Here is an 8,091-nt window from a genome sequence, read left to right on the forward strand (position 1 = left end):
AAACTTTTTTTTCTTTTTCTCAATAAAATAAAATTAAAGAAAAAAAGAAACTCGGGAAGGCGAGTAAGTAAGAAGAAAGTAAGTCAAAGAAAAGTAGGGTAGTTTAGGAACTCGGGACCTATATTTAAAGCATGGGCACATTGAAATTAAGAAGAGCCATGGGACAGTTAGTGAGATGATCAGCAAGTAAAAACACTTGTCACCAAGACTGACAACCTGAGTTTGATTCCTGGGACCAACATTTGGAAGGAGTGAATTGCTTCCAATAAATTGTACTCTGACCTTTACACATACACTATGTGCACACACACACATACAACATTAAATGCCATAAATTTTTTTTATAGAAGGGAGGAGAGAACGTATAAAATGTGTGCTTATTTTTTATGTAATACAGTCAAAACTATACTGCATACAAATAAGAAATAAAAATACTATTTCTAGTACTACTACATAACTTAAGTGGCTCTTTTTCTCCCGTTTAGCTAAGGATGCTTAACTGTTTTTATTGCCTCCAGACTTACTTATCCATGCCTATCCATGCCTTACTCAGTCTGAAAATTGTTCACATGAGGATTATAGATAACGTTTATATTTTTAGTGAGGGCTTGGAAGCATGATTAAAGAATAAATTATTTGCAAAACAGTATGACCGTGAATATGGGAAATTTGACTGCATATTTAAAGCATTTCACAGCAATTGCAAAAAGGTTGAGCTAAAATGCATACTTTGTACATATACGTAGGTCTCTGAACATAACAGGAAATCATGTTTATGAATCTGATGAAATATTTCCCTTCAAAATACTGATATGTCAACTAGATATAGTAATATATGTCTGTAATCTCAGAACTGATGATAAGAAGACAGAAGGATTCAGGGTTTAGAACCAACAGGCACCCTGTCAGAGAGAAAGGAGGGAAGCAAAGGAGAGAGGAGGACAGAATGGAGGGAGGGAGGGAAAAGGAAGGGAAGAGGAAAGGAAAGGAGGGGGAGAAAAAATCCATGCAGTTTTTAAAACACTAAAGTTATTTTAAAAGTTTTCAATATGTATCTAAAAATCTGTAGGAGAATATTTTACATTCTGGAATATAGAGGACAGTGTGGTGTCAGTGATTTTTATGATTCTTACTTCAAAGTTTCTATACGACAGAAGAGACCCTACAAAAGGCTGGACCTTGTTTCAATTACAGTAATATTAAGCAAAAAGATGGGAATACCCAAAACTTTCTGGGGGTAAAGATGCATTTATGACATATACGACCTACATTGTGGTACTGATTCATATCAGTATTAGTATGTCAGCATTTGTTTGTATTGTATATTAAATATTTGTGTTGCTTATATTCCTTCTCAATAGAAATAACAAAAATGAAAATCTGAATTTAGTATTTAATATTAATCTAGGGTCGTTCAGGATCATGTCGGATCAGCCCACAAGCTAATCCATGCAGTTTTACTAAGCTCTACTTCCAGTGTGGTCATGTGTCTTGTGATCAGTTATGCTGGGAATATTTAAAAACATGAAATTTATCAAAGGATACAAATCCTTTTCTGTTTTATTTTCTCCTTTTATTCTGAGTTGTTATCATACCAACACAGTTCCTGGGGTTGCAACACTGGCAACAGAGACAGACAAGAGCAAACTGCATTTATCTGCTGGTTTAGTAGGCATCTCTGTGCCCTGGTGCATTGAGATACATCACAGTCTTCATTTTCATGTGGTGTGGGAGAATTGTCTGTATTCTGTCAATCATGTTTTAAATAAACGCTGATCAGCCAGGCAGGAAGTATAGGCAGGAAAACCAGACAGGAAGTAAAAATGATGCAATGAGAACAAGAGAATCCTGGGAAGGAGGAACTTGATTTTTCCCAGTTCTGCCCAGACTCCGAAGAAGCAAGACGTGAGCTGCCCTGCTGAGAAAGATACCGAACCATGTGGTTAGAATAGAAAAGAACAATGGGTTAATATAAGCTACAAGAGCTAATATGTAGCATGAGCTAATGGGCCAATCAGTTTTATAACTTATGGAGATCTCTGTGTGATTTTCTTTGGGGCTAACTGGCTGTGGGGTACCTGGTGGGACAGAAACCCCAACAAGATGGCCTTCATGTTACATTCATGGTAAGGTAAAGCTGGGAAAGCAGACACATCAGTATAAGTAGTTGGAGCACTCTCTACTCTCATGCCCTGCTTCATAAGCATCGCATGTTATCAACATAGACAGTTCACATTAACTGTGCTTCTTCTATTCTTTGTGTTCTCCCTGTCATTATAAGCTATGCTAAACTCCTACCTGTAATGCTGAAAATGGTTGAAATCTCTCATGCAGCAGCTTGAAAAGGTTGTAATCATGAACATTAGCCCTGGGCACAGCTCACTCCCAATTATCTCCTTGGGAACTTTGTTATTGTGCAACTGAGATGCATATGAGCTTTCAAACTATAATCACCCACAGAACCACCCGTGCCAGTTACCCAGCAATCACAGTTCACCTCAGTTAACTAACAGAAAGATTTCTGTGAAATAAATTTTTCTGTACCCCTTCCTTTATTTGTTCTTTTTTAAATTCTTCATTGTTTTCAATATATTTCCTATAAAGGAATTACAGAGCATTTCATCGCATAAAACATTTTTATGAATTTGTAACCATTATCTAGCATTAGTTTATATACAGAGGAAAAACTGTAATAATTTATGAACAAACCAACATCTCTGAAGTCCTTTCATTTTAATTTTTCATGTTCTTTATATTTGCTGCATTTTTTATGTGGACCACATAGTTCTGTGTAGCCTTAAGCTATCCTAATCTAAATATTAATCCGAATAATTTATTCTCTTTCCTCAAATTTATTTTTAAAATAGATAGCTAATCTGTAAGAATTTATTTCACATAACAGTGTCTGGGAGTATATTAATAAATGGTACCTCAGTTTTCCCATTTATAAAGTTTGAGCAATGATGATGGTTACTTGTGAAGGTTAAATGGATTGTATGGACCATAATACAACTATTTTGTATAGTGATTATTATATAAAATTCAGATAATGGGATAACTGAATATTTAAAAGGCAAAGGTGAAAGGCTGTAGATGTTTAAAAGCATAACAATAATGTCTTAAACACGCATGATAACTTATAAATGACGCACTAAGATGGGGTTTAATAACTTCAATACAGATGCCTCCACTTTCTTTCAGGGAACTTTAGAAACACTGCTTTCCTATTTAGTGATTGGAGATGTGAATCAGATGTAGAAAAATATTTGTTTAACACATGTGAGGCTCTGGGTTCAATTTTCAACATCACACTAGATTCATAAACCGAAGGCAAAGACACTCCTTTGGAGGAATTAATTTTACCTTAATTCATTCCTCTTCCTCCATTCTCTTCTCTCTCTTCTCTTCTCTTCTCCTCTTCTCTCCCCTCTGCTTCCCCTACCCTTTTCCTTAGTTTGTCTCTCTTCCCTTCATTTCATTACCATAATGTTTTAACTACTCAAACTTTGTAATATGTGTTTAAATAAAGCAAGAAATATGAGAGTTCAATTTTTATTCTTTTATTTTAAAGATTATTTCAGCAAATTGGCATTTTTTTGGAGACTGAATGTGCAATTTATGACTTTTCTCCTTAAAAGAATGCCACTGGGATTTGATTTTGAGAGCCATTGTGTTAAATCTGCAGTTTACTTAGATAAATGAAGACATATTAATAGTCATTTGTAGAAATGTAGAGATTGCTAAGCAGTTAAGAACACTAATTTGCCTTCCAGAGGACCTTGGCTCAATTCCCAGCACCTGTATAGCAGCTCACAACCATCTGTAACTCCAGTTGCAAAGGAACGTGACACTTCCTATCTCTGGTGGCATTACATGTGGGACACAGACATACATGCAGGGGTAACATTAGTACACATAAAACATAATACATTAGAAACATTTAACTCAGTATACAATCAGTTTTGAGAAAAGATGAGTTGGCATGGTGAAAAAAAAAAAATGAGGAAAGACCAGGAGTTCAAGGCCAGCTTGAGGTGCATGACTCTCTGCCATAAAATAAAAATGAAAGCCAAAAAGGATGAACTTGTGATTGCAGTTTCTGTGATTTATAGGGCAGATACAACAGCTTTACCACATTTCAGAAATAGTATTCTTAGAAATGATTGACTCTCTCTTTTCCAGTCAGAATAATGACGCCAAACTTATCAAGTGATCAAACCACTGGGGAGGGAAGAAATTGTTCCTGTTTTAAAAACCAGAGCAAGAGGATGATTTTGTACATATTACAGGCTTATTTCAAACTAACTGTGACCTGTTATAACCGACTGTAAACCAAAGCTCCTTAAAATACGCAGGGTCACGGCTGATTTCACCTTTCAAGTCTTAAGCACAGAGCTCAATAGGTGGTATATGCTTTTAGCAGCTCCATCTGTGCCCTGGCTTGATTTGATCTCATCAGTGAATGACTGAGTGATCTGTGTTCAGTGTCGGTAATTATAGATTTGAGCAGACACTTCCTTCTCCAGTTGGCTCCTCAGCAAATAGCAGTTACTAAGAGGCAGGGCCACCTACTGAGATGAGCCAGGATCAAGCAAAAGGCCTGCACTGGGTCAAATACTACATTGTCTTCCAAGTAAATCTGTTTCCTTGAATTATTTCTAACTTGACTCATTCTTACCTAGAAAGCTGTTCTTTATATACTAATCTAAATGTACTCTTCCAGCACTGGCAGAAAAGGGAATATTAACAAACAAACAATTAAAATACGAATTAATAGAGGTAAGAAATAACTAACAGTATGATGAGGCAAATGTGGTTTTTGAGGGCCTTCCTCAGACAACTTAGCAAAAGATACAGTCAAGTACAGTTCCTAAATTTATAATGCAGAAAAGCAATATTTCAGAGGAACTTTTACCTAAAGTATGCTTCCTTTGTCATGTTACATTATACAACATTTTTAAAATTTGTGTTGAAGTGCAAATAAAAGTTGATTCTCAAAAAGTGGTGTGTGTATAAGTGAATTTATGTAGGCTTCCTGGACATTACTAAAACAGTTTATTTAATTTTGATAATTTCATTCATATATACCATGTATTATGAACATATTTTTCCCATTACCCTATTCTACTCCTCTCCCAATTCTGCAGGTCTCTTTATGTGTGTGAATGTTTTGCTTGCACATAATTGTGTGTCACGTGAGGGCAATGTCACGAAGGCCATAAGATGCCAGTGAATCCCATAGAGGTGAAGGTGCAGAGGTTTGGAGCCAACATGGAGGTGCTGGGAACCAAAGTCAGGCTCTCTGCCAAAGCAGCAAATGCTCTTAGCCTTCCAACTATCTTTCATATCCCTTCTTTCTTCTATTTCTCATATTGTCTTCTTCCTACGGTCTTCCTCATGTTTTCATGTTTATTTAGCCACTGCTACGGGCTACGGTGTGTCTGTGAGTTCATCGGCCTTGTAAAGCTAGAAAATAGAATTTCACAGCATTCCTATTCATCTTCTCGTTCTGACACTCTTCCCATGCTTTCCAGCATGGTCCTGCCCTGTAGAAGAGGTGTGAGAGTGTCCTATTTAGATCTAAGCAGACATTGACTCTTCTTCTCTGCATGGGGACCAGCTTTGAGTCTCTTTCCTAACTGTTGTCTCCTGTAAAAAAGAAGCTTTTCTGACCACAGCTGGAAGCATCACTAGTCTATGAGTAGGAAGAACAACTGGAAGGTAGTTTTGCTACAAATCCACCTAGCATAATAGTAGTGAATTCCTTGGTCAGGCCTATCACACTTACAACCACAACATTTTTGCCAGATTTACAATACCAGCCACTTATGTATACCTTCCCAGGCAATGATTGGTTACCTCCCAAATAACTGTAGCACTATTGTACCAGCTGGTATATCTTGCTTGGCCATTCAGTATTGTGAAATGTAGGCTCCATACCTAGGTAAGACTATATCTTTTCTCTTATTTATTTATTTAAACAATTTTTTATTGTTTTAATTGCACAATACATTTTCCTCCATAAGACCATATCTTAGTTAGAATTTCTATTGCTGCAACGAAACACCATGACCAAAAAGCATGTTGGGGAGGAAAGGGTTTATTTGACTTAATACTTCGGCATTGCTGTTCATCACTGAAGGAAGACAAGGACAGTAGTTTTTACAGGACAGGATCTTGGAGGCAGGAGCTGATGCAGGGGCTATGGAGGCATCCTGTTACTGGCTTGCTTCCCATGGTTAGCTCAGTATGCTTTATTATGGAACCCAGTACCAGCAGCCCAGGAAGGTAGCATCCCCACTGATGGCTAAATGACAAAGTGCCTTCCAGCTGGATCTCATGGAGGCATTTCCTCAGCTGAGGTTCTTTCCTCTGATGATGCTAGCTGGTGTCCAGTTGACACACTAAACCAGCCAGTACAGACCATTGATGTCTTGTCCCCCCATGACAGCATTTTCTATACATTTAAGATAGGTCAGTTCAAACTGGAACTCAAGGTAATGATAACTTTTAGTAAGCTTACAAATTAGGTTTCTGTATACCTCACTCCCTATGCTTAGTTTTGGTTAACCATGCCCCATTCCTACTTAAACTCTCCCAGGCCTCCTCTATAAAATGACACGTGCTTACTGTGACTTCTCTAATATCCTTCACCTCTGCACTCTTCTGTCACCTTTGTCGTGATCAATAATCATGTGTCTGCCTCTGCAGTGGCAGTTAGTTTTTAAAATGGATTGAAATAATGTATTTAATGACATTTTTTTCAAAGAAAGTTCTGGCAAATAATGTGCTTAAACTGCTAATTGTATTAATTTCTTTTGATTTTTTGTTGATATGTATATATGTGTGTATGTATGTGCACACACATATGCGGGAGGGGGAGAGCATTTGTATGTGTGAATGCTGGCATTGAAGTACCATGGAGTTTGGAGGTCAGAGTCAAGCTCTTGAGTCAATCCTCATCTTTTACCTTGTTTGGGGTAGAGTCTCTTCTGTTGTTTCCTGCTGTAGTCCAGGCTAGCTGAACCATGACCTGCCATAATCCTATCTCTGCCTCCCTTCTCACTTTATCACAGATCTTCCTTCCATGTCTTTGACTTTTATGTGGATTTTTGTCATCCAACCACAGGTCCTCATTTTCTTAAGGCAGGTGTTTTACCTGCTGAGCCATATCCCAGGTTCTATGTCAGTTTCTTGATTCAGCTTTAACAAATTACCATGAATTTAGAGGCTTAAAACTATGTAGATTTATTGTGCTAGGGCCTTAACTCTACAGTTCCAGTTTCCTTGATTTAATTTCAAAATATGAGCAAGACTTCTTCTGTCTTCACCTTAGTGGAAATTCTACTGTCACAGCTGTTGGGACGTCTAAAATTGCCTACATTCTTGAGCTTATAGACAACTTCTAGATCAAAACATTCTTTCCACTTTTGCCTCCAGTACTCCTACTCCTATCTGGCTTTTGTCCAACAAGAGTCCTGTTGATTACACTGAACCCACCTCTGAAACCTTCCTAGTGTCATGCAGCGCACAACGCCTGTCTGTGCTCTATGTGCTACCATACAGTTCACAAGCTTCGAGCAAGGAGCTGGAGATTGACACATACAGAGACACACATAGACAAACATGGACCTCTAGTCACTGGCAATAAGCCCTTTATTCAATAGCACCACGGAGGCTCATATACCCAAAACAGTCAGGTGGGCCAACAGGTGAAAACCTTATCCTCCGATCCTCAAGTCAAGGCAACATGTGCTCGTGAAGCAGAGCTGGTAAACCACTTTGACACAGCTCAAATCAGAAGGAAAGTAAAGTTCTCTAGCAGGGAAGAGCAGCTGGAGGCCAGGCCTCCAAATGGTCCCAACAGTGTCAGAGCCCTTAAGTCATCTCTTACGCAAAGCTCCACTCTGCCTAATGTCTGGCAATGAAGCACATTCACAGGCTCCAAAGATTAGAACTTAAAGACCTTTGATGTCACCTTTCTACTGACTACAGTCAGCCCCCTTTTCTCTTCCTTTCACATACTTTATTATTAGACATTTACTCCCTACAATCCTATTCCCTAACTAATCTATTTTATTTGTATTTAAG

The 8,091-nt window shown here is 37.9% G+C and overlaps 1 protein-coding gene across 1 annotated transcript in view; it reads left to right on the plus strand.

Moving 5' to 3' along the window:
- Prr16 (proline rich 16) overlaps positions 1–8,091 on the plus strand; it is a 263,018-nt gene that overhangs the window by 203,720 nt on the left and 51,207 nt on the right. The window lies entirely within an intron of this gene.

This window comes from Microtus ochrogaster, chromosome 18 (assembly GCF_000317375.1).
Source record: "Microtus ochrogaster isolate Prairie Vole_2 chromosome 18, MicOch1.0, whole genome shotgun sequence".
Lineage (NCBI taxonomy): Eukaryota > Metazoa > Chordata > Mammalia > Rodentia > Cricetidae > Microtus > Microtus ochrogaster.